This window comes from Oryctolagus cuniculus, chromosome 8 (genome assembly GCF_964237555.1).
Source record: "Oryctolagus cuniculus chromosome 8, mOryCun1.1, whole genome shotgun sequence".
Lineage (NCBI taxonomy): Eukaryota > Metazoa > Chordata > Mammalia > Lagomorpha > Leporidae > Oryctolagus > Oryctolagus cuniculus.
Genome location: NC_091439.1, coordinates 60,189,850 through 60,213,476, shown reverse-complemented (window position 1 = coordinate 60,213,476; position 23,627 = coordinate 60,189,850). Strand labels below are relative to the sequence as shown.

Below are 23,627 nucleotides of genomic sequence, written 5' to 3'. Positions count from 1 at the left end.
AGTTAGGACCTCTGTCTTTAGTGTGTTGTACTAGGAGAATTAATGAGAAAACTAGTCTTCAAATAGTACTTCATACTTTCTGTGTCTGTGTGGGTGTAAACTTTTGAAATCTTTACTTAGTATAGAGTTGATCTTCTGTATATAAAAATAATCAAAAAGGAATCTTAATGAAGAACAGGATGGGAGAGAAAGTAGGAGATGGGATGGTTTGCAGGTAGAAGGGTGGTTATGGGAGGAAGAAGCACTATAATCCAAAATTTATATTTTGAAATTGATATTTATTAAATAAAAGTTTTCTATAAAAAAAGAATAATATTCTACAAACCACCATATAAGATATTCTCAGCTATTTGAAGCATCACAATTTTACAGAACTGGAAGCTATCAACTCAAATAATTAATAAGAATAGTATCTGAGCATTACAAACAATAAGGATTATCAACTGTTTAAGAACTCCTGATATTTATAATTACTATATATTATAAAAAAATTTTTGTACTGGAGCCGGCACTGTGGCTTAGTGGGTAAAGCGGCCATCTGCAGTACCAGCATCCCATATGGGCACCGGGTCAAGTCCCGGCTGCTCCACTTCCAATCCAGCTCTCTGCTATGGCCTGGGAAAGCAACAGAAGATGGTCCAAATCCTTGGGCCCCTGCACCTATGTGGGAGACTGGGAAGAAGCTCCCTGCTCCTGGCTTCGGATCAGCACAGCTCCAGCCATTGTGGCTAACTGGGGAGTGAACCAGTGGATGGAAGACCTCTCTCTCTCTCTCTCTGCCTCTCCTTTTCTCTCTGTGTAACTCTGACTTTCAAGTAAATAAATAAATCTTTTTAAAAATTTGTAGATATTTTCATGTAACATTTTCAGATAACATATTTTCATGGAACCCCAAATAAAACCTATTGTTTTGTTGCCAAATTAGTAGAATTACTCAAGTATGACCTCTTTGGTTGATAAATATATATAGAGATTTTATATGTATACACATTTTCTATACACACACACACACACACACACATATATCTAGATAGATAGAGACAGAGAAATATGTATTTGGATACCAAAATCTCTGACACACATACATTTCCTTTTATTATTATTATTTTATTTGAAAGTCAGAGTTACACAGAGAGAGGAGAGGCAGAGAGAGAGAGGTCTTCCATCAGCTGGTTCACTTCCCAATTGGCTGAAACAGCTGGAGCTGCACCAATCTGAAGCCAGGAGCCAGGAGCTTCTTCCAAGTCTCCCACACAGGTGCAGGGCCCAAGGACTTGGGCAATCCTCTACTGCTTTCCCAGACCATAGCAGAGAGCTGGATTGGATGTGAAGCACCTGGGACTTGAACTGGCACTAATATGGATGCTGGCACTGTAGGCAGCGGCTTTACCCGCTACACCACAGCGCCCACCCTGACATACATTTCATTACCTCTTGGACTATATATCCTCCTTCATGTGAGGCATTCAGTTTTTTTAAGAAAGCTTTTATTTAATAAATATCAATTTCATAGATACAGCTTTTGGAATATAGTGGTTCTTCCCCCCACATCCACTTTCCACCCCCACTCTTGTCCCACCTCCTACTCCCTCTCCCATCCCATTCTTCATTAAGATTCATTTTTAATTATCTTTATATACAGAAGATCAACTCTATACTAAGTGAAAATTTCAACAGTTTGCACCCACACAGAAACACAAAGTATAAAGTACTGTTTGAAGACTAGTTTTACCATTAATTCTCGCAGTACAACTCATTAAGGACAGAGGTCCAACAAGGGGAGCAAGTGCACAGTGATTCCTGTTGTTAACAATTGGCACCCTTATTTATGACATCAGTAATCACCCGAGGTTCTTATCATGAGCTGCCAAGGCTATGGAAGCCTCTTGAGTTCACCAACTCCAATCTTATGTAGACAAGGCCACAGTCAAAGTAGTTCTCTCCTCCTTTCAGTGAAAGGTACCTCCTTCTTTGATGGCCTGTTCTTTCCACTGGGATCTCACTCACAGAGATCTTTCATGTAGGTCATTGTTTGTCACAGTGTCTTGGCTTTCCATGCTGGAAATACTCTCATGGGGGCATTCCGTCTTAACTGTATTCCATTGTATTCACCGCAGTATTCAGTTCATTAACTTATTGAGCACATGTCCACGTGTCTGTTACTTGATGTCTATATACACTCATCAGTTGCCAGAAGCAAGAACATTCTTTCAGTACCCAGAAACTTAGTCTGCTTAGTAATAGACCCCAAACATCAAATCATTAGACACAGGATTTAGAAAGTTTGGGGCTTGCATTGGGACAAACAGCGTTAAACTGCCACCTATAATGCCAGCATCCTATATGAGCACCAGTTTGAGCCCCACTGTTCCAATTCTAATCCAGCTCCGTGTTAATGTGCTTGGGAAAACAGTCCAAGATGATGTAGTGTGTGGGTGCCTGTCACCTATGTGATACTCGGATGGAATTCCAGGCTCCTGAGTTCCACTTGGCCCAGCCATGGCTGTTGCAACCATTTGTGCAGTGAACCAGTAGAAGGAAAACCTTTTTCTTGGTCTCTCTGTCTCTCCTCTATCTCTACCTTTCAAACAAATAACCTTTTCTAAAAAGAGTTTAGGATTTCCTGCTTCCTGTGACACTTTGGTTCAAGATCTGAAGCCATGAAGATCTTTGATGTGCTAAGAGGTCTCCTCCTCCTCCTTGCGTCTGCTCACAGTTTACAAGACTTGTTTGTAGCCTGTACTGAATTCTAGCTCCAGGTCAAAGTTAGACAGGCACATTTTGTAGACGAACTGCAACCACAGACTTTTGAACTATTCGTTGGAACTGGCTGTCCTGAAAGCAGACTGTTGCCTAGTTCCTTTGAGTTCATCTATACACTTACTTCTTGTGGCATCAGGAAATATGAATGCCTATGGAGTATTCTGATTAAGAGTTCAGTTTCATATGAACCAATATTTCTCAATGTCAGAGGTCACACTGCAATATCAAGCTCTATCCAAAGAAAGTTTTCATTTACCTTTATATCAAAAGAGGTAGAAAATAATGGTAATGCATCTGGAGAAACATCTGAAGGGCCAGTGGAAAAGAAAAATTCAACATGTCAAGTAGAAAATTTGGGGACTCATCCAGGACCATCATTTAGGAACAGTGTTTCCCTTGGAGGAGTTGAAACTTTCCTTCCTTGGTCTTAAGTGGAAGAATTAAGCTACAAATTCTGGTGGTTAAGGCAACTTTACTAACATTATGACTCTGACTAAGGATTGTACTACTTCTTAGAAGTTGGACTAATGTCTGCAGATACCATCTTTTTTCTTTTTAATATTCTTTTAAAATGAATTCATGTTTCTGTATACCATTATGAACTCCTTGGGTAGAGGGAAAAGGAGCTTTTTGAAACTTTTAAATTTTTAATAAAGGAATAAAGGCAATTTAAAAAAAATAAAAATAGAGTTTAGAAAGGCAGAGAGTAGATTACATCATTTCTGATTGTTGGCAGCAAAATATCAGGGTTCCACCTAATATCATCCACCCCCTCCAACTTTCCTCAAGTAGCAGATTCAAGCTTGCCTGTCAGAAAAGTAAAGGCTCTGGCCATCACTTCTTTCTCCTTCTGCCACCTGGCTAAGCATGCTGTCCACCAGTATTTGGGGAGACCAGTGGAAAATCTATATTCCCAGACAGGCACTGTGCCTCAGTGGTTAGGACTTTGCTTGAGATACCCACATCCCAAATCAGAATCCAAGTCCTAGCTACTCCACTTCCAATCCAGCTTCCTGCTGATGTGAACCCTGAGAGACAGTAGATGATGGCTCAAGTACTTGGGTCACCACCACCCATACAGGAGACCCAGATTGAGTTCTGGGCTTCCAGCTTTCACCTGGCCCAGGATCCACTGTTGACAGCATTGAAGGAGTAAACAAATAAATGGATTCTCATTCTCATTCTCTCTCGCTCTTGCTCTTTCAAATAAATAAAACTTTAAAAAATTAAAACTTATATGCCAATTTTAATCAACTTTGGTAACTTCTTTCCTCAAAGTCTCCTCAAGATATCTTTCAGCTATCCTGAAATTTGCCTTCATTACATAGGCTTCTTCCAAACCCAATGAGAAATTGAATGTGTAAGGAAATGCTTCAGAATTTCAAAAGAAATGCTTGTTTAACACTTACCCTAAAAATAACAAAAGAGATGCAGTTTGGATACACACTTCCTCACAAAGTTTGCTGTTTTGCTATCCATCAAGCAGACATGTGTAACTGTAAGCTGTCAGAATTTCATGAGCATCTTTAGGATCAGCCTTGTTCTTTCACCACTCTCAAATGTGCTAAGAAGTTGGTACCATTCTACAGGTAGCCAATGGAGTTGTCATTTTAATTTACACGAAGAATACAAATATCCTTCTGTTTGCACTTCACTCCCAGCCTTTTTCTGATGTGTAAAAAGTGACCGACCATAAAAAGGCTCACTGTCACAAAATGCCTTGGGACATGAAAACATATGAATGAACTTCAAATCTTATATTATGCTGTGGTATCTACTAAAGCCACAACAGAACAAAATAGAGCTTGCATTTCATTTCCAACTTCTTACTAAAAGTATGATCTATCTATAGTTTGCTGAATAATGCACAACTCAAAGATTTCTTTAGCCTAAACTTTCAGAGAATTTATAAAAATGAATACAATTATGAATAAGAAAAGGCTTAATTACTCTGACTGGCTATGTTTTACATGCTACCATTTAATTGCATTTTCCCAATAAATAGTCCCAGTTATTTCAATTCATCTTTCTGCTTCACAACAATTGATTGAGTACTGGGTGAAATGTCTGTTATTTAGCAAGTAATAGGTGACACAGTGGAGAGTCATCAGATATAAATACAGAACCCATTCGACTATTATTTCTTCAAAATACCCCCCACATACATGAATATCCTTATTTTCATAGAATCTAGGGGTTTTTTTTTCAATCTTCCAATTTGAATCTTTCTGTAATAACATTGACAATTCATCTGATTCCTGTTTGACCACATTTGGGATTGGAGTGTTTGAAATGGTCCCAACCATGCATCATAAAAAAATTCTCCTTCAGCAAAGTTATAAGTGGGCATCTTGTAGATTGGGGTGGGATGTATGTGGAAACATATTTTCTCTGTACCATTATATTTGAGCAAAAACATGCCTTATTATTTTTTATTTCCTCTGGAACTATATAAGAACAATAAGCCTTAAGACTCAGTTAACTAAAGATAAGTAACATACTCCTAACATATTATGCATCATATTGAATATGGTCAATTTTTCTCTCTACTCTTCACATTAATTTTTACTCGTCCACTATCTTAGTCCCCTTGTACTGCTATAAGGTACTTGAGACTAAGTAGTTTACAAATAATAGAATTTATTTATTATGATTCTGGAAACTGAGAAATCCAAGTTCAAGGTGCCAGCATTCAGTACCTGGTGATAGCCTTCTTGCCATGTCTTCACATGGAAAAATGGAAGGACCAAAAAGAAAGGAAGCAGCTGTCTCACACCTGTTTAACCATGCACTCATCCCAACCGCGAGGACTCCACATGGAGAGTAAGGCTCAATACGTGACTCTCTGGGGAAACATTCAGAACACAGTACCCATCTCATCACCTTTCTCTTTATATCTTCATCACTTGAGAACATCTCAGTTACTTACTAATGACACTGAGCAGGTTACTTAACCACTCCAATCATCAGTCCTTCCCATTATAAAATGAGCATAACTCAAGACTTGAGGATTGAAATCCAGTGACAAGTACTTAACACCAAATAAATAGTGATTATTATATAAATTCAGTACTTATTTCTATGATTTAAATAGGATATAGCTCCTAATAATCACAGATGATTAAAATGCAGTATTGGCTGGCGCCGTGGCTCACTTGGCTAATCCTCCACCTGTGGCACCGGCACCCTGGGTTCTAGTCCTGGTTGGGGCACCAGATTCTGTCCCGGTTGCTCCTCTTCCAGTTCAGCTCTTTGCTGTGGCCCGGGAAGGCAGTGGAGGATGGCCCAAGTACTTGGGCCCTGCACCCGCATGGGAGACCAGGAGGAAGCACCTGGCTCCTGGCTTCAGATCGGCATGGTGCGCCAGCTGTAGCGGCCATTTGGGTGGTGAACCAATGGAAGGAAGACCTTTCTTTCTCTCTGCCTGACAAAAATTAATTAATTAATTAATTAATAAAAATGCAGTCTTGTGTTGATGGTGCTGAGAGGGTAGAAACTAATCCAATTGCAGTGTCAAAGAGGTGTGCATAATGGGAGGCTGTTAGTCATTGAGGGCATGCCTTTGAGAGGTAGTTCTTCTGGGAGGAATGGTTATAAAAGCCTGAGTAAGGTCCAGTTGCTTGCGCTCTCTCTCTCCCTTCTTCCCAGATCTCAATGAGATCATTCCTTTGCAAACAGCCCACCATCAACATCCTGTGGCCTCACCAGAAGTCCAAACCAATGGGATCTGCCAGATCTGGGACTGTGAACCTCCAAAACTATGAGTCAAAATTAACCACCTTCCTCCTTAAGTAGGTTATTTCAGGTAGTTATAGTGACAAAAAACTGACTAGTGCATACATGAAATATTCAGTCAAAATGTTTTCGATCCAAACATTTTATTTTTTTACAATACTTCTCATAAACAATGCCAGCAACCATTTTGGAGAGAATATGACTATGAGAAGAAGAGCTACAAAACTGATAGTTAATAAAATGCTAATCTATCTTAAAGAGAAGATGAATATTAATGAATATTAAATAAGTGATATCTGCAAATGAAAAAAAAATATTGGGAAGACAGCAATTTGCAAGCCCTTTAAGAAAATAATTCTTAGAAGAAATCAACATGGTTACTAGTAAGATTTCTGTCCACACCAATAGCTGCACTGCAACTCTCCACATGCTAACTGGGTATCACATGATTCAACTCAATTCTGTCACTAACTACTCAGAGTTTACATCTGACCACACAAGTTTAGAACTCCTTCTCATAGGGCTCCACCCACCCATTCCAAAATCCTTGACCTCTGAGCTTCTCACCAACTGGCTATAAATTGGGCCTTCCAAAACCTCTTCCACAAGTTTGATAACTTGCTAGAATGGCTCACAGCACTCAGGAAAACTGTTTGCCATCACCAGTCTACCTTAAAGGATACAATTCAGAAATAGCTATGTAAAAAAAGATAAACAGGGCAAAGTGTATGAGAAGTGGAGTAGATTTTTCATGTCCTCTCCAGATATGCTACCTCCCAGTACTTCCATGTGTTTACCAACCTGGAAGTTCTCTGAACCCCATTTTGGGGATTTTATGAAGGTTCCATTAAACTGAATAAATCATTTGTCATTTGTGACTGATTCAACCTCTAGCTTCTCTTCCTTCCCCAGAAACCAAAGTGGGGGGTTCCATGTTCCAGCCCTCTTTTCACATTGGGAACCCCTCTGGCAAGCAGGCCCCAATCCTGAAGCTATGCAGGAGCCTGCCAAGTCACCTGATTAGCACAGGCTCAGGTCTAGTCAGAAGGGATTTTTATGATTAAAAAAAAAAAAAAGACACTACTCTTACTTCTATCACTCTGAAAATTCCAAGCATTTTAGAAACTCTTATACCAGTACCTGAGACAAGATGCCTGTAAAATTTTTAAAAGGTTTTGGAAAAAAGGTTTATTTACTTGTCTTTATTAACCTGAAAGGCAGAGTGACAGAGAGAGACTTTCTCTTTTAATTATTTATTTGAAAGGCAGAGTGACAGGAAAGGTGAGAGACAGAGAAAGAGAGAGAGGGAAAGAGAGAGAGAATGAATGAATGAATATTCCATCTGCGAGGCTGGTCCACTCCCTAAATGGCCACAATGACCAGGGCTAATCAATATATAACCCAGAGCCAAGAACTGCCTCCAAGTCTCTTATGAGGGTGGCAGGGAGGGGCCCAGGCACTTGGACCATCATGCAGCACTTCCCCAGGCACAGCAACAAGAAGTTAGATCAGAAACAGAGCAGTTGTTAGTCACACCAATGCTCTAAAATGGGATGCTGGTGTCACAAGCAGTGGCTTAGCCTGCTGTACCACAATATTGGCCCTCCTTTGTATTTCTTAATCTATCACAATATCATAGTTGAATAAGCTCTGTAATACTATTCTAATCTTCTTTGGCAAAGTGAAAGATCAGGTATAATTAGGGATAAGCATTCCTTTAATTCTGATCATAAAGCACATTTATCCACAAAGTAGAAGGTAAAATACATCTATTAAGTAAAATATAATGGCCACCCACAATATGGTTGATAATTTTCTTAGTGGGGAATATACAAGTATGTGCCAAAGATTCTAGTCATACAGGAGTTAGAACTATTCCCAGAGCAATGACAAGACTTTGTCCGTGCAAAGCTAGCAAATGTATTTCCTAAACCATATCTGATTGCACACTCTCTTATCATTTTAATATTTTAGAAATTATATCTAGGTAATAGATAGGTACCATCTAATTCTCATGTGAAGACTGGGTAATTTAACAGGCCTGAATTATATACCCAGTTGGTTATTTTATGCAGTTGGAGGACTGTAAAACTAAAATTGCCTGAGTATGTCTTATTCTGACTTCTTGGCAGAGTTGGAGATCTTTGTATTATGGTTTTATTTATTTATTTAAGGGAACAGATTTCCCTCCCACTCTCTCTCCTCTTTCCTTATTTTTCATTGAGTTTTTGGCAATTACACAAATTCAAATTATAATCTCAAGTTTAATCATCCACTATATAAGGAATTCAACAAGGGGCTGGCATTGTGGCATAACAGGTGAGGCCACCACCTGCAGTGTTGGCATCCCATATGGGTGCCAGTTCAAGTCCCAGCTTCTCCACTTCTGATCCAGCTCTTTGGTATGGGCTGGGAAAGCAGTAGAAGATGGTCCAAGTTCTTGGGCCCCTGCATCCATGTGGGAAGACCTGGAGGAAGCTCCTAGCTCCTGGCTTCAGATCAGTGCAGCTCCACCCATTTGTAGCCAACTAGGGAGTGAAACAGCAGATGGAATACCTCTCTCTGTGTGTAACTCTTTCAAATAATTAGATAAATCTTAAAAAAAAAAAATTCAACAAGTTGTAAGTAAAAAGACCACTTGTTCCTCAGAAGTATAGACATGGGCTATAAACAATAATCAAATCTCAAAATGTCAACTTCATTCATATATATTTTTTGGTATTCTAGATATTAGTTTCTATAATTCAAAGAAAAAAAGTTTATTTGGGGGGAGTCTTGCTTATTTCACTAAGAAATAGTATCCAATTGTATCTATTTTGTTGTGAAAGACTATATTTCATTCTTTTTTAGGGCTGTGTAATATTTCAACCAGGAAGTTCTTTATCCAGTCATCAGTTGATGGACATCTCAGTTGATTCCATATCTTAGGTATTGTGAATTGAGCTGTTCTAAACATGGGGGTACAGATAACTCTTTCATATTCTGATTTCATTTTCTCTGGGAAAATTCCCAGGAGTGATGGCTCAGGGATATTATAGAGCAATTTTCAGATTTCTAAGAAATGGCCATACTGTCTTCCATATGGTTGTACTAGTTTACATTCCCACCAACAGTGTAAGGTATGGAGCTTTTTTTCATACTTCTGCATGCAGAGATCCAATTTTCCAACACTATTTGTCGAGGAGACTTTCTTTTCTCTAGGGGGTGATTTCAGCTCACTTGTCAAAGATTAGTTGGTTGTAGATATGTGAATTTTCTGGGGTTTCTAATCTGTTCCAATGGTCCACATACCTATTTTTGTATCAGTACCAGGCTGTTTTGACTATAACTGCCCTATGTCTTGAAATCTGGTATTGTGATGCCTCCAATTTTGTTTTTGTTTAAGATTGCTTTAATTATTCAGTGTCTCTTGTGTATCCATGAATTTCAGGGCCATTTTTGCTCTAGATGTGAGAAGCATGTCATTGGCATTTTGATTGGGATTGCATTGAACCTGAAAATTGCTTAGGGTAATATGAACATTTTCATGATATTAATTCTCCCAACCCATGAACATGGAAGATTTTCCATTTCTTTTTGTATACTTCTATTTCTTTCCTTACTGGTTTATAATTTTCATTAAAGAAATCTTTTATGTCCTTGGTTAAATTTATCCCAAGGTATTTAAGTTTGTTGTACTATTGTAAAGGGGAATGATCTTATGTGTTCTTTCTCAACCAGAGCATTGTTTGTGTACACAAATGTTATTGATTTTTGTGTGTTGCAACTTTGCCAAATTCTTATGAGTTCCAGTAGTTTCTCAGGCACACTCCCTTCTGCACACTCATACCTTACACAAAAGAATGAGGAAAGTGGGGGAGCAAAGATACTTCTTATCTACACACAGGTCCAGTTAAAAATATGCTGCCTTTCCTAATTAGAAGAGGGGAAAAAAGGCTCAGATTTTTCCCAATCATAAAGACTTCAGGATGAGTTTATTTTTTAATTTTTTATTTGAATCAGAGACAAAGACATAGAGCAAGTTAGCTTCCACCTGATAGTTCACTCCCCAGATGGCCTCAGTGGCCAGGGCCGGGCCAGGCCAAAGCCAGGATGCAGAAACTTCATCTGGTTCTCCCATGTGGGTGGCAGAGGCCTAAATGCTTGTGCCATTTTCCACTGCTTTTCCCAGGCAATTAGCAGGGAGTTGGGTCAGAAGTAGAGCAGCTAAGGCATGAACCAGTGCCCATATGGAAAGCCAGCACCACAGGTGTTAATTTGTTGTTATATTGAGAAAGCATTGAACACCCTGAAAAAGAATTATAATGCTGGACTGTGACAAAATTCTTTTCCTCACAAAGTTTTTTCTCTAATTTATTTATTGAAAAATATAAAAGTATATATGTTTATCAGTTACAATGTTTTGAAATATGTATCTACTTTAGAATGCACAAATAACATATGTAACACCACACATGCTTATCACTTTGTTGTGATAACAGAACCTATCCTTTTAACAATGGTTACCATGCTATACAGATCGCCTGAACTATCTCTCATAGATAGATAGATAGATAGATAGATAGATAGATAGATAATAGATAGATATAACCACCACATTGGAATATTTTTAAGTATTTATTTTCTTTTTTATTTGAAAGGCAGAGTTACAACAAAAGGAAGATAGAAATTGATCTTTGATCTACTGGTTCACTCCCCAGATGACTGCACTGGGCCAGGGTTTGGCTGGGCTGAAGCTAGGAGCCAGGAGCTTCTTCCAGGTCTCCCATTGGGCCATATTCCACTTGAGCCATTTTCCACTGCTTTTCCAGGCACATAGAGGGAAGCTCAATTAGAAGCTGAGCAGTCAGATCTCGAACCAACACCTATATGGAATGCCAGCATGCCAGGTGGAGGCTTAACCTGCTATGCCACAACACCAGCCCTGAACTATCTCCTGACATTTTGTGTCCTTTGAGCAGTATCTCCCTAATCATACCCAATCATAAATAACCACTAATATTCTCTACTTCTCTTCAGTCTAACATTTTTAGATTCCCATGTAAGTGAAACCATGTCACATCTGTCATTCTGTGTCAGGCTTACTTCACTTACTATAATAACTTCCAGGTTCAACCACATTGTCATAAATGGCAAGATATAATTATTTTTCATGGTTTAGTAGTTTTCCATTATGCATGCATTCCATATTTTCTCCATTAATTCAGTGATAAGAGTTTGATTCTTTATCTTGACTATTGTGAATAATGCTACAATGAAATTGGAAATGGTTCTATCTCTCTGACATACTGATTTATTTATTTTACTTGAAAGTCAGAGTTACAGAGAGGCAGAAGTAAAGAGAGAGGGAGGGAGAGAGGGAGGAAGAGAGGGAGGAAGAGAGGAAGAGAGGAAGAGAGAGAGAATGAGAATGAGAATGAGAATGAGAATGAATCTTCTATTTGCTGATTCATTCCCCCAAATAGCCACAACGGCCAGAGCCAGGAGCCTCTTGTGAGTCTCCCTTGTGGGTGCAGGGGCCCAAGGACTTGGGCTATATTCCACTGCTTTCCCAGGCCACAGCAGAGAGCTGGATCAGAAGAGGAGCAGCCAGGACTTGAACTGGTGCCCATAAGAGATGCTGGCACTATAGGCGGCAGCTTTACCCACTATGCCATAGTGCCGGCTCCTGATTTCATTTCTTTTGACTGTATACCCAGTAGGGGCACTGCTGGATCATATGGTAGTTTCATTTTTAGTTTTTGTGAAGCACTTCCACTTTTTTTTCCATTATAGTTATACTAGTTTGTATTGTCTATCAACAGCAAACAAAGGTTCCCTTTTTTCCTTATCTTTACCAGGGATTATTCTATTTTTCTTATAAATTAAATTTTAATTTAATCTACATTAATTTATTTAAAAATTACTTATTTAATTAAATATTAATTAAAATAATTATATCATTTTTCTATTTTTCATTTTATTATCTGTGTTTTGAGGATCATAACCAAAAAAAATCATTGCCCAGATAAATGGCAGAGAGCTTTTTCACCCATATTTTCCTTTTTAAGAAAAATTACTTTATTTATTTGAAAGAGTTGCAGAGAGAGGCAGAAACAGACAGAGGTCTTCCATCCGCTGGTTCACCCCCAAAATGGCTACAACAGCTAGACCTGAGCTAATCCGAAGCCAGGAGCCAGGAGCTTCCTCCAGGTCTCCCATGTGGGTGCAGGGGCCCAAGCATTTGAGCCATCCTCCACTGCTTTCCCAGGCACATTAGCAGGAGCTGGATTGGAAGTGGACCAGCCAGGACTCGAACCATCACCCATATGGGATGCTAGCACTGCAGGCCAGGGCTTTAACCCACTGCACCACAATACCAACCCACCCATATTTTCTTCCAGTAGTTTTTATAGTTGTTACATTTAAACTTGAATCCATTTTTAGTTAATTTTTTATATAATGTAAGGTAAGGATCTAACTTCCCTCTTTGGCAGGCAGAAATACAGTAATGTTGGGGCCAGCGCTGTGGCATAGTGGGTAAAGACACCACCTGAAGTGCCCGCATTCCATATGGGCATGGTTTGAGAACTTGCTACTCAACTTGGATCCAGCTCTCTGCTATGGCCTGGGAAAGTAGTGGAAGACGGCCTGAGTCCTTGGGCCCCTGCACCCACATGGGAAGACCCGGAGGAAGCTCTTGGCTCCTGTCTTCAGGTGGGCGCAGCTCCACCCACTGAGGTCAGTTGTGGAGTGAACCAGCAGATGGAAGACCTCTCTCTTTCTCTCTGCTTCTCCTTCCCTCACTGTGTAACTCTTTCAAATAAATCAATCAATCTTGAAAAAAAAAATACAGTAACGCAGATGCCATTTATTGATGAAACTGTTCATGATGTATTGTGGGTTCTTCGCAAAAATCAACTGACCATAAGTTCATGGATTTATTAATGGGCTCTGTTCTGTTCCATTGGTCTGTATTTATTTTCTGGTCAGTATGCTGTTTTGATTACTATAGCTTTGTAATATATTTTGAAGTCAGATATGGTATGCCTCCAGCTTTGTTCTTTTTGCTCCCCAAGTATTTATTAAAATTTATTTTTGGAAATGGAAGACACAATACAGAAAGAGAAGATACTTATTTTCAGCCAGAAAGTTAGACAATGTTTCTTATTCTTGAAATAAACCCTTCTGAGTCATGTTGCTTAAGAACTGATGTGTAGTCTGAGCATCAAGATTGGAATAGCCTCATGGTAAAGAGGTCTGCAATAAATGATCTGCAAAATTCTAAGTTCCAGAATATAAAGGATTTTCATAAAATATTTCATTTCAAGATTCAAAATTTGGAAATAACTCCTAGTGACATTTGAAAATTCCACAGCATATTTCTAACCTGTCAAGCAAAATGGCCAGATGCACAAGCAGAATACACTGTGTGCATCCTAAAGTTAAATGCTACACTTCCTCTGAGAAGAAAAATAGAGGCTACAAACTCTTCCCATCACACACATGAATGCAGTTTACCGTCAGACCAAGTGCTATTCAGATCTGTGGAAAACTCTGGAAACATGGAAAGTTTACTAGCACTGCCTGGAAATGGAACAGTCAGACTTATAATTTTGTGAGTTTCTAAACGAAAAGCATTGAGCAGGAGGTGGAGCTTTACATGCCAAAATATAAACATAAAATCCTCCGAGGTGGGAGAATAAGTTGCCAGATTTCTTCAAATCTCAGCTTGAAATGTCCAAGTGGTTTTGTTTAGATTTTCTTGAAGCCAAACTGCGAAATACTATTATTCATTAACTAATGTGCAAAGTCTATGTTTTGGTAGACAAGCAACCCACCTTCATCTGCCAAACCTCATTACTTCTTTCTTGTCCCAACTTCTCAAACTAATGCCCATTTTTCATTCAAACCAGGAACTGTTAACACTAGTTACTTTTTCCCCCTCAACACCCAGAATGCTGTTAAGTAGTTGGAGTAAACCTAATCATGTATCTCTTAAATGAACTTTTAAATCAGATGCACTTGCTGCCCATGTATCCATGGAAGTAACGCATTATACTCTTAAAATGAACCAAAAGTCATCCTTCAGTCTCATTAAGCTGCTGGGAACTATGGCTTGTTCTGGTTCCACCCCTTCACATTACTGATGACAAAACCAAGTTGCACAACACCCAGCTTGTGAAGAGCAGAGCTGAAACAAGAACTTGACATCCAACGCCCAGATCAGTTTATGCTCAGACATGCCTTCAGTTGAATTTCCTCTCTTGTCTGATAACAAGCTAAAGCACTGGTTGCCTAATTTTATAAGAAACCACTAACTGTTGGTAAAAACTGGCTTCAGAATTGATGAATTTAATTCCAAGGGAAGAGGGAAGGAAATCTCAAAGACAGTGAGATCACTGGACTGACACACCGCCAGGCACATGCACAGGGGACGTGGGAATTCAGGAGAAGCCTGGGGGAAAAGGACAAGGGAAAAATAATAAACATCCGATGATTTAACCCTGAGGAAAGCCTATATTTATGGAGTGGGAGGAGGATAAATAACATTAATTGCCACTTTGGTTTTCTTCCTCAAAGTACTCTAGGACTAGTTTTTCCGGTATAAAGAAAGGCATCAGACAAGCTTCAACTGCCCACAGTACATTTTTTTGCCTCCCATATCTATTTGCACACCCTGCCTAATCTAGGCTAGCATCTGGACCCTGGCCTCCACTCAGAGAATCCAGATCATGCATGATAACAACAGAAGAGCAAGGAGTGGTGGTAGCATCAGAAGACAGAAGAGCTAAAGATGTCTGCCACCCTGGTGTTTCTCAGTGAGCAGAGTTTCTCCTTTAGGCATACTTGTCCAGTCTTCAGGAGGATGCTGCTTGCCTGGGTACCACTGCTCCCTAGGTTGTCTCTTCAGCATCTCTCTCTTAACCATTCAAAGAAGCAACAGTCCACAGATAGCCACTCAACTCCCACATTCACCATTCAATGAAATTTTGTGTTCATGTATCACCACTGTTGCTCAAAACCAACAGCTTTTGTTTGCTTTAAGATTTAGCTGTTTAAAAGGCAGAATCAGAGAAAGAGAGAGAGAGAGAGACAGAGAGACAGAGAGATAGAAACACCAAGAGATACTTCCATCTGTTGGTTCACTCGCCAAATGGTACAACACCCAGGTATACCAGGCTAGAGCCGAAAACCAGGAACTCCATCAGTCTCCGACGTGGATGGCAGGGCCCAGTTACTTGGTCTATCTTCTGTGGCTTTCCCAGGCACACTGCCAGGGAGCTGGATCAGACGTACAGTAGCTAGGACTTGAACCAGCATTCATATGTGATGTTGGCATCACAGGCAGCAGCTTAAACTGCTGCGCCACAATGCCAGCCCCTATTTGCTGTCTTTATTCTCCTATGTCTTTCCAGATTTGGCACTGTTGACTCTATGGAGAATTCTGAAGTGAAATTGGTACCAGGAGAGAGAATCTGCCCCCAGAATGTTCCATCATTCTTTTTATGTATTTCAGTTGATCATATTACTTAACATTGAAGTTAATATTTTTTAAATCTTTAATAGTCTAAGCAATAGAAACTGATCAAACTATATACTGAAACATGCGTATTTTTCTCCTTCCTATTAAATATACACATTGTTGAAGTTTATTCATGCACCATCAAAATAAAAAGCATCTCAAGTGTCATCAGTAGGAAGGACCAATTTCAAGATACTCTGGGTTGATTAAATTAGAGCATGTTGTGGGGCACAGGTGACAGACTTGTCAGACAGAAAGAGCAAAATGGTCTCAAATAACACTACACAGAATGCTCTGGGCCTGACTAGCCAAGCCTGTGATATGGGGGAAAAAAAAAAAAAAAAAAAACAGGAAGCACAGCACTGCAAGGTAAGAAATGACATGAAGTAAGTGCACAAAGGAAGTATGTCTACCAGTTATAAACAGGATCCAGCATGGCTCACAGGCCTAGATTTCAGCAGCCAGAAATTCATCTACAAAATGTTCATGCCAGACAGTGAGAATCTGATGGACCAAAGATAGGGATGAGGGAAGATGAAGCTTCATTATAGTAGAACAAAAATAGCCAAGAATTACCGAGGAAAAGGAAATGGAAGGATATCGTGTCAAACATGACTGCATATTTTCCTATGTGAACTTGGATGGGTAAACGTAATCTTAAAATTATAATACAGGAGACAGATTTTTTGGTTAAAGATGCCATTTGTGGCTAAAGATGCCACTTGCAACACCTGCATCCCATATCAGAGTGCCTGGTTCAAGTTCTAGTTCTGCTTCTGATTCTAGGTGATGGCTCAAGTACTTAGGTGCCAGACACACCACAAGGGAGATTGAGTCTCCAGTCTCCAAGTTTCAGCCTGGCCCAGTCCCAGCTATTGCAGGCATTTTAGGAGTAAACCAGCAGATGAAAGATCTCGATTTCTTTCTCTTTCTCTCTTTCTCTTTCCCCCCATCCTCCATCCATTTCAAATAAAAATCTTTTAGTCTTAAAAATCTTTTAGTCTTAAAAATATGATAGATAAGGCTATGATGTTGGAAAATTAGGCTAGTGATTTATCTGCCTCCCCAGAACAACTTACCTCAGATACTTAAAACCATTATTTATTTTAAAATTCCATAAATCATACTAGGGACTTAACACTTCTTTATGTTTTTGCCAGACAATAAAGATAACATTTTACATTTACATAGGGCATACCATATGGCAAAACAAGGAAACTGAGTCCAAGAAAAGTCAGGTTACCTGAAATTACAGAACTGTGGTCAAAAAAAAAAAAAAGTATTGAGTCAATTTGTTAAATTGTAAATTAGATGGAAGAAACAGTCTACTAAGAAATCTACAGCTAGAAAAGTGTTATATATCCCAGAATATTAGAAATAAATTTTCTCTTAGAAATAAAAATTCTTATATCATGAATTATTTTCATTTCTTTCTTTGCAACTTCATAAACACATTCTGTTTCCAGATCCTCTCATTAGAACAATTTGTGTGTAGCTACTAGTCAAGAGCCCTGGAGATCCTTGAAACCAGTGATTAGTCTTCCAGTGAGTTCAGTATTTCACCGACAGACACCCCCATGGCTTACCTGTTCCTCACATAGATCTTCTTCCCATTCTGCTTACTCCCCCTTCAACTCTGGAGGTGTATACATCTTTTTCTGAACTCAGTGCTCTGTAGAAATAGATATGATATTTCAAATGCAGCTCAACCAAAGCTAAAGAGGAAATAAGCATTGGCTGCTTGACTTCCGATATTGTATCTTCATTTTAATGCTAATTTCCTCTTGAGATTTTTCATATCCATGTCCCATTCTGGAGTGACTGCTTATGCTCTCTAGTAATAAACTCAAATCTTTATCACAGATGCTACAACTAAACCAATAGCAAATAATACAGCACTATGCTTACAAAATGACTTAAAATCAGTTCACTTTAAGGGTCCTTTTAACTTACTGTCAGGGAGGCCTAGACATGGCAAGAGAAAAAACACAGAACTATACCCTACATAAAATTCAATGAAGAGGGTCCAGCATTGTGGCATAACAGACACTGTCTGCAACACTGGAATCCCACATAGTCGCCAATTCAAGACCTAGCTGCTCTACTTCCAATCCAGCTCCTTGCTAATGTGCCTGGGAAAGCAGCAAGAGATAGCCCAAATGCTTGGGCCCCTGCACTAAAATGAGAGATCTGGATAAAGCTCCTGACTTGGGCCTGGCCCAGCCCTGGCTGTTGGGCCATTTGGAGAGTGAACCAGCAGATGGAAGATCTCTCACCCTGCCCTCTCTGTAATTCTGCAAACAAACAAACAAAAAATCTTAAAATAATTAGTTGAAGAATTTTGCCCAGAAGCATAGCTGTGGGTGACAACAATTAACTGCATAATTCAAAATAGCAGGTAGAAAGGATTTTTGAGTGTCCCCAATACAAAGAAATGATAGATATTTGAGGTGATAGTGTGCCAATTACCCTGATATGCTGGCTACACATTGTATACATATATTAAAGCACCACAAGATACCCCATACATACATAAAATTACTATGTCAATTAAAAACATTTTTTATATTCATAAAGAAAATATAATATAGTTGCTAAGCACTTAAGCCTCAGTTTTTATCTGACATGAAGCTTTCAGAAGATATGTGAGAGCGTTTCAGGCATGGAAAGCCAAGACACTATGGCAAAAAAAAAAAAAAAAAAAAAAAAAGTCCAACATGAAGGATCTCTGTGAAAGAGACCCCTGTGGAAAGGGGTGACCATCAAAGGACATACTTTTCTCTGAAGGGAGGAGAGAACTTCACTTTGCTTATGGACAGAGTTTGTGGACTCAAAAGGTTTCCATAGCCTAGGCAACTCATATCAAGAGCCTCTGATGATCACTAACACCATACCTAAGAGAGTTAATTGATAAATTAACAGCAGGAGTCACTGTGCACTTACTTCCCATGCAGGACTTCTGTCCTCAATGAGTTGTATGATGAGAATTAACTGTAAAACTTGTTCTCAGTTTGTGTGTGTGTGTGCGTGTCCCAAATTTTTGAAATCTTTACTTAGTATAGAGTTGATCTTCTGTGTAAAAGTTAATTGAAAAATGAATCTTAATGGAGATGGGACAGGGAATTGGAGAGAAAGGAGGAGGTGGGGTGGGAGTGGGCTCAGGAGGGCAGGTATGGTGGGAAAAATCACTATATTCCTAAAGTTGTACTTATGATTTGTACTAATTAAATAAAATGTTTCTTTGGAGAAAAAAAAGAAATATATATGCTAATTAGATACCAAAGAGATGCTTTCCAAATGGTCTGTCGTCTTCATAGTGGGTTTCTCCAGCTACCATGGGGTACCACTTCCAAGCACACAAAACAAAGCCAATGCTCTAGAGATGGACCCTTGATTATAAAGGCCTGGTTCTCACTTGACTGGGTCAGAATAACTGATTTTTCTATCAAAGTCCATAGGTTCCCTTTCTACTTTTCATCAGGAGACAAAATTCACACTGCATTTTACATGACGACAGGGGTTTGGCAGGATGAGTAGAAGCATGGCTGTTTCTCTGAGCAGGAGTCAAGCCTCCCTGACCTCAGACAGCACCTCCTGTGGTCTGAATGAGTGGGCAGCACTAGCCCGAGACTGAGCAAACAGCATTGTCTAACAGAGTAAGCAAGGATGACCAAAGTTGAGATTAAAAAGAGTCATCAAGACACCATAAGAAGGTAGGGAAGTAGCACTCTGAGGTGAGGAACAAAATAGTTCTCAAAATGACAACATTACAAAGTCGAGACAGTTAGGTAAGAGTGGAACCAGGAACCACATAGGATGGCTTACAAGAGGGCTTGTGTAAACCATGAGAAATTGCTAGAGCAGAGTAGAAGAAGCAAGGGTACAGTAGCTGAGAATTCCTTACTTTTTGCAGAAGGATTTTTTATACACAGATAGTGCCCATGTGTTACACCAGCTTCATGTGAAATTCAGAGATGTTTTATTTGCAGGAATCTAGGCTCAATGAACCAAAAATGAGTCCATCCATCAGGAAGAAAACAGGACTCCTCAACCTTAGAAAGATGTTACCATCATGGGGGCCAGCACTGTGACACAGCGGGTTAAAGCCCTGGCCTTAAGCGCCGGCATCCCATATAGGCACAGTTCAAGTCCTGGCTGCTCCACTTCCAATCCAGCTCTCTGCTATGGTCTCGGAAAGCAGTAGAAAATAACCCAAGTCTTTGGGCCCCTACACCCATGTGAGAGACCCGGAAGAAGCTCCAGGCTCCTGGCTTCAGATCAGCACAGCTCCAGCTGTTGCAGCCATCTGGGGAGTGAACCAGCAGATGGAAGACCTCTCTCTCTGTCTCTACCTCTCGGTAACTCTGTCTTTCAAATAAATAAAATAAATCTTTGAGAAAAAAAAAAAAAAGACGTTATCATCACCAGAAGAGCTTTAAAAGATTATTTAATTCTTTTCATTTTTTTATAATTTTTTAACTTTGCCAGTCAAAATTCTTTAAAAAAAAACAACATAGTTTTCTTTTTCTTAAGTTAAAACTTTAACTCAACTGAATCATTACTACATCTCTGGAAAATCACCTCTAGTTTTACTGAATTTTTCTGGAGGATTTGAACTTCAAGGCATCTTCCTTCACTTGCAACTTTCTCTAATTTTCACTTTGAACTTCTGATGTTGTCACACGGTAAAATGCTGCATCAGTGTTTCTATCCTGAATCAACACTTTGATTTCCAATTCAAATGACCTCCCCATTGAGAAAGACATAATAATTTCAAAATCTACATAGCTAAACAGAGTCTCAAGTAGTTTCCCACCACCATCAACACACTGTGGAAAAAGAGAAAAATACTGATTTAAAATACTGAAGGGAAATTATTGGTTTCTGGGAAAAGCATACATTCTGAGAAAAATAAGCTGCTTCACATGCAAATATTTCTGCTAAAAAAGTAATTTGCAGGAAGATTATACCTTTGCTGTCACATATCTGATGATCTAGAATTCATATTAAATGATTTTTAAAGCACTTAAATTTAAATAAAGAATATTTGCAATTCTAAGATAGAGATAAAAATTATTTATGGAATATTCCCATGCACAAAAAGAAAGGGCCCAATCCAATCATTTTATTTCCTTATTTCCAAATGTTTTAAACTTCTTTATATACTTCATTTTCCCTCCATATGTAAAACTGACGAAGTTTTTGATTGATACTGAATGTTAACCTAAGGTTAAAAATACATACACTTCAACATTGTGGTATAATGAAAAGGGGAACTAGCATAGAATCAGATATAAAAATATTTTTTTAAAAAGTTAAATATAATGAATAAGCATGACACAAGTAACTGTTATCTGAATGACTAAGTTTTCATGCACTAAACGCTCCACCCTTGACACTACCACTACGTAGATCGCTACGAAGGAAGGAAGGAAGGAAGGAAGGAAGGAAGGAAGGAAGGAAGGAAGGAAGTCACCTTTTTGAGCCACAGGCAGGCTCCATGTAGGTCTAAGAGCAGTTGTAAAAGGGTGTGCTGGAGCTGAAAGGCATCCCAAAACGTGGAGTGACCAAGCGGAAAAAGAAAAAGGACCAAAACACGGCGAAACTTCTCAAAGCAACGGGAGCAAGCCAAAAGAATGAAGCGGCGAAGCGGCGCTACCTGGACAAGCGGCTGCCGGGGCAGATAGCAGAAGACGCAGGAGGAGCGGCAAAGGGGACGGATCCTGAAGCAAGCGTCCAAAACCCACAAGCAGAGAGTGGGGGACTTCCACACACACCCGGACACACTCACCGGGCATCACCACATCCCCAAAGTCAGCTGGACGAAGTAGCCCATGGCCTGTGCGAGGAGCAGGGACCTGCTGCGTTTGGTCTCTGGCCCCTGCACCATCCTCTCACCTGCTCTCTCGCGTCTAGCACTGAGGCTGTGGGTCTCAAAGCCGCGTGTCCTAGTCCTGGAACTCGGTTAAAAAGAGACCGTCCTCTCACGTGACTGTGGTTTCTTGGCAGCACGTAGAAAAAAAGATGAACCTTTGTAGTTTGGCCCGGGGAAGCGCCACATTTTTATCCAGAGGTTAAGGTCACGCCTGGGTGAGCGCCACACCAAGTGTCTGCTCTCCCCTTGAGTGGCATCGAACATTCTGAGGCCAGCAGCTGTCTCTGCCCGGATAAGATGGACTCTAAGGGAGAGAAGGAGCTAAAGCCAGCGAGGGTGTCCTTCCGGGCTCCCTGTGGCTTGGGCTGCTCCACGAGGGCTCTGCAGAGGTCGCTTAGGGCTCCATGGCCTTCCAGCTCTCCGCTCAGCCCCTGGCCGGTTTGACAGCTCCGGTAGCAGAACCACCACTTCTGTTGAGCCTGGAGCACAGGCCTTGTCCCTTTCTGAGCCCTTGGCCTGCACTGTAGTCCCTCCCCATTAACACCCTTCTTCTAGGTGCATCTAATGGAAGCGGATTGCCAAGGCAGACATTGCTAATAGATCACCACGTAATTTATAATGAAAGCAACCTGGAGTGCAAAGTGTATGGATTCGGAGTTGGCCCATCACAGGGAGCCCGTTGGGCATTCCCACCCTAAAGATACCTCAGGGATGAGCCCCAGCACAGACCCACATGGATGCAGTCAGACGGGAGGGCCCATGGTCCAAGTGCTGGAGGAGATGGGTCCTTTGGGGAAATCTACGTGTTGTGATCCACTTAAGCTATCAGAAGAAACAGTCTCCAGTTGGCACAAATGGTGAAAGAACTCAGAAGAGAGCGCCACGTACTGGGCTTGAGGCTGTCCTAGTTAAAACCCACAGAATGAAGCAAAATCAGGTTATTAACTAGGAGTCTGAGTATCTGATTCCTTAGGCTGTTTTTAATATTGCATGTAGGGGCTGGCACTGTGGTACAGCTGGTTAACTCCCTGGCCTGAAGCGCCGGCATCCCATGTGGGCTCTGTTTCTAGTCCCAGCTGCTCCTCTTCCAATCCAGCTCTCTGCTATGGCCTGGGAAAGCAGTAGAGGATGGCCCAAGTCCCTGGGCCCCTGCACCCACATGGGAGACCTGGAGGAAGCTCCTGGCTTTGGATCGGCACAGCTCCAGCCGTCGCAGCCATCTGGGGAGTGAACCAGTGGATGGAAGACCGCTCTCTGTCTCTACCTCTCTCTGTAACTCTTTCAAATACATAAAAAGAAATCTTTTTAAAAAAAATTGCATGTGAAGAATGGGCATATGGCAGAGCTGTTTCTCAGCATACAAGCATGAGGTCCCACCTGGGATTCGCACCCCAGAGCCATCTGTTGCACTGCCCAGTGTTAAGGCAGTTTCTGGCCAGCTGCAAGCCAGAGGCTAGGGTGATGCAAAGCCTCCCTCTGTCCAGTGGTAAGATATCCCCATGATCTCTCTCTCTCTCTCTGCCTAACTATTTTAAACATAGCAGCTTGAGAGCAGGGTTTCTGATCTCACTATTCCGCTGGTGGCTGTGCTGTCCTGCACATGAGAACCATCTTCCATCCTCTCTGGTTCACTCCCCGGTGCTGAACTAGGGCTGCAGCCAGGAACTTGAATCATTTGAGTTGACACTGCCACCTCCCAGGGTCTGCCTCAGCAAGGAAGCTGGAGTTGGGAGCCTGATATAAGGAACG

General features: G+C 40.4%; 2 long non-coding RNA genes and 1 pseudogene across 2 annotated transcripts in view; 2 read left to right on the top strand and 1 right to left on the bottom strand.

Moving 5' to 3' along the window:
* LOC103350738 (uncharacterized) overlaps positions 1 to 22,271 on the bottom strand; it is a 411,608-nt gene extending 389,337 nt beyond the window's left edge. Inside the window, exons 1-2 of the long non-coding RNA XR_011378324.1 lie at positions 21,902 to 22,271; positions 17,590 to 17,675 (exon numbers count right to left, since the gene is read on the bottom strand). This is a non-coding gene — a long non-coding RNA (uncharacterized lncRNA). The remainder of the gene's footprint in view (positions 1 to 17,589; positions 17,676 to 21,901) is intronic.
* LOC103350737 (uncharacterized) overlaps positions 1 to 23,627 on the top strand; it is a 91,373-nt gene that overhangs the window by 17,305 nt on the left and 50,441 nt on the right. The window contains exon 3 of the long non-coding RNA XR_007909133.2: positions 9,349 to 9,426. This is a non-coding gene — a long non-coding RNA (uncharacterized lncRNA). The remainder of the gene's footprint in view (positions 1 to 9,348; positions 9,427 to 23,627) is intronic.
* Positions 21,504 to 21,922, top strand: LOC100343411 (protein FAM32A-like; annotated as a pseudogene).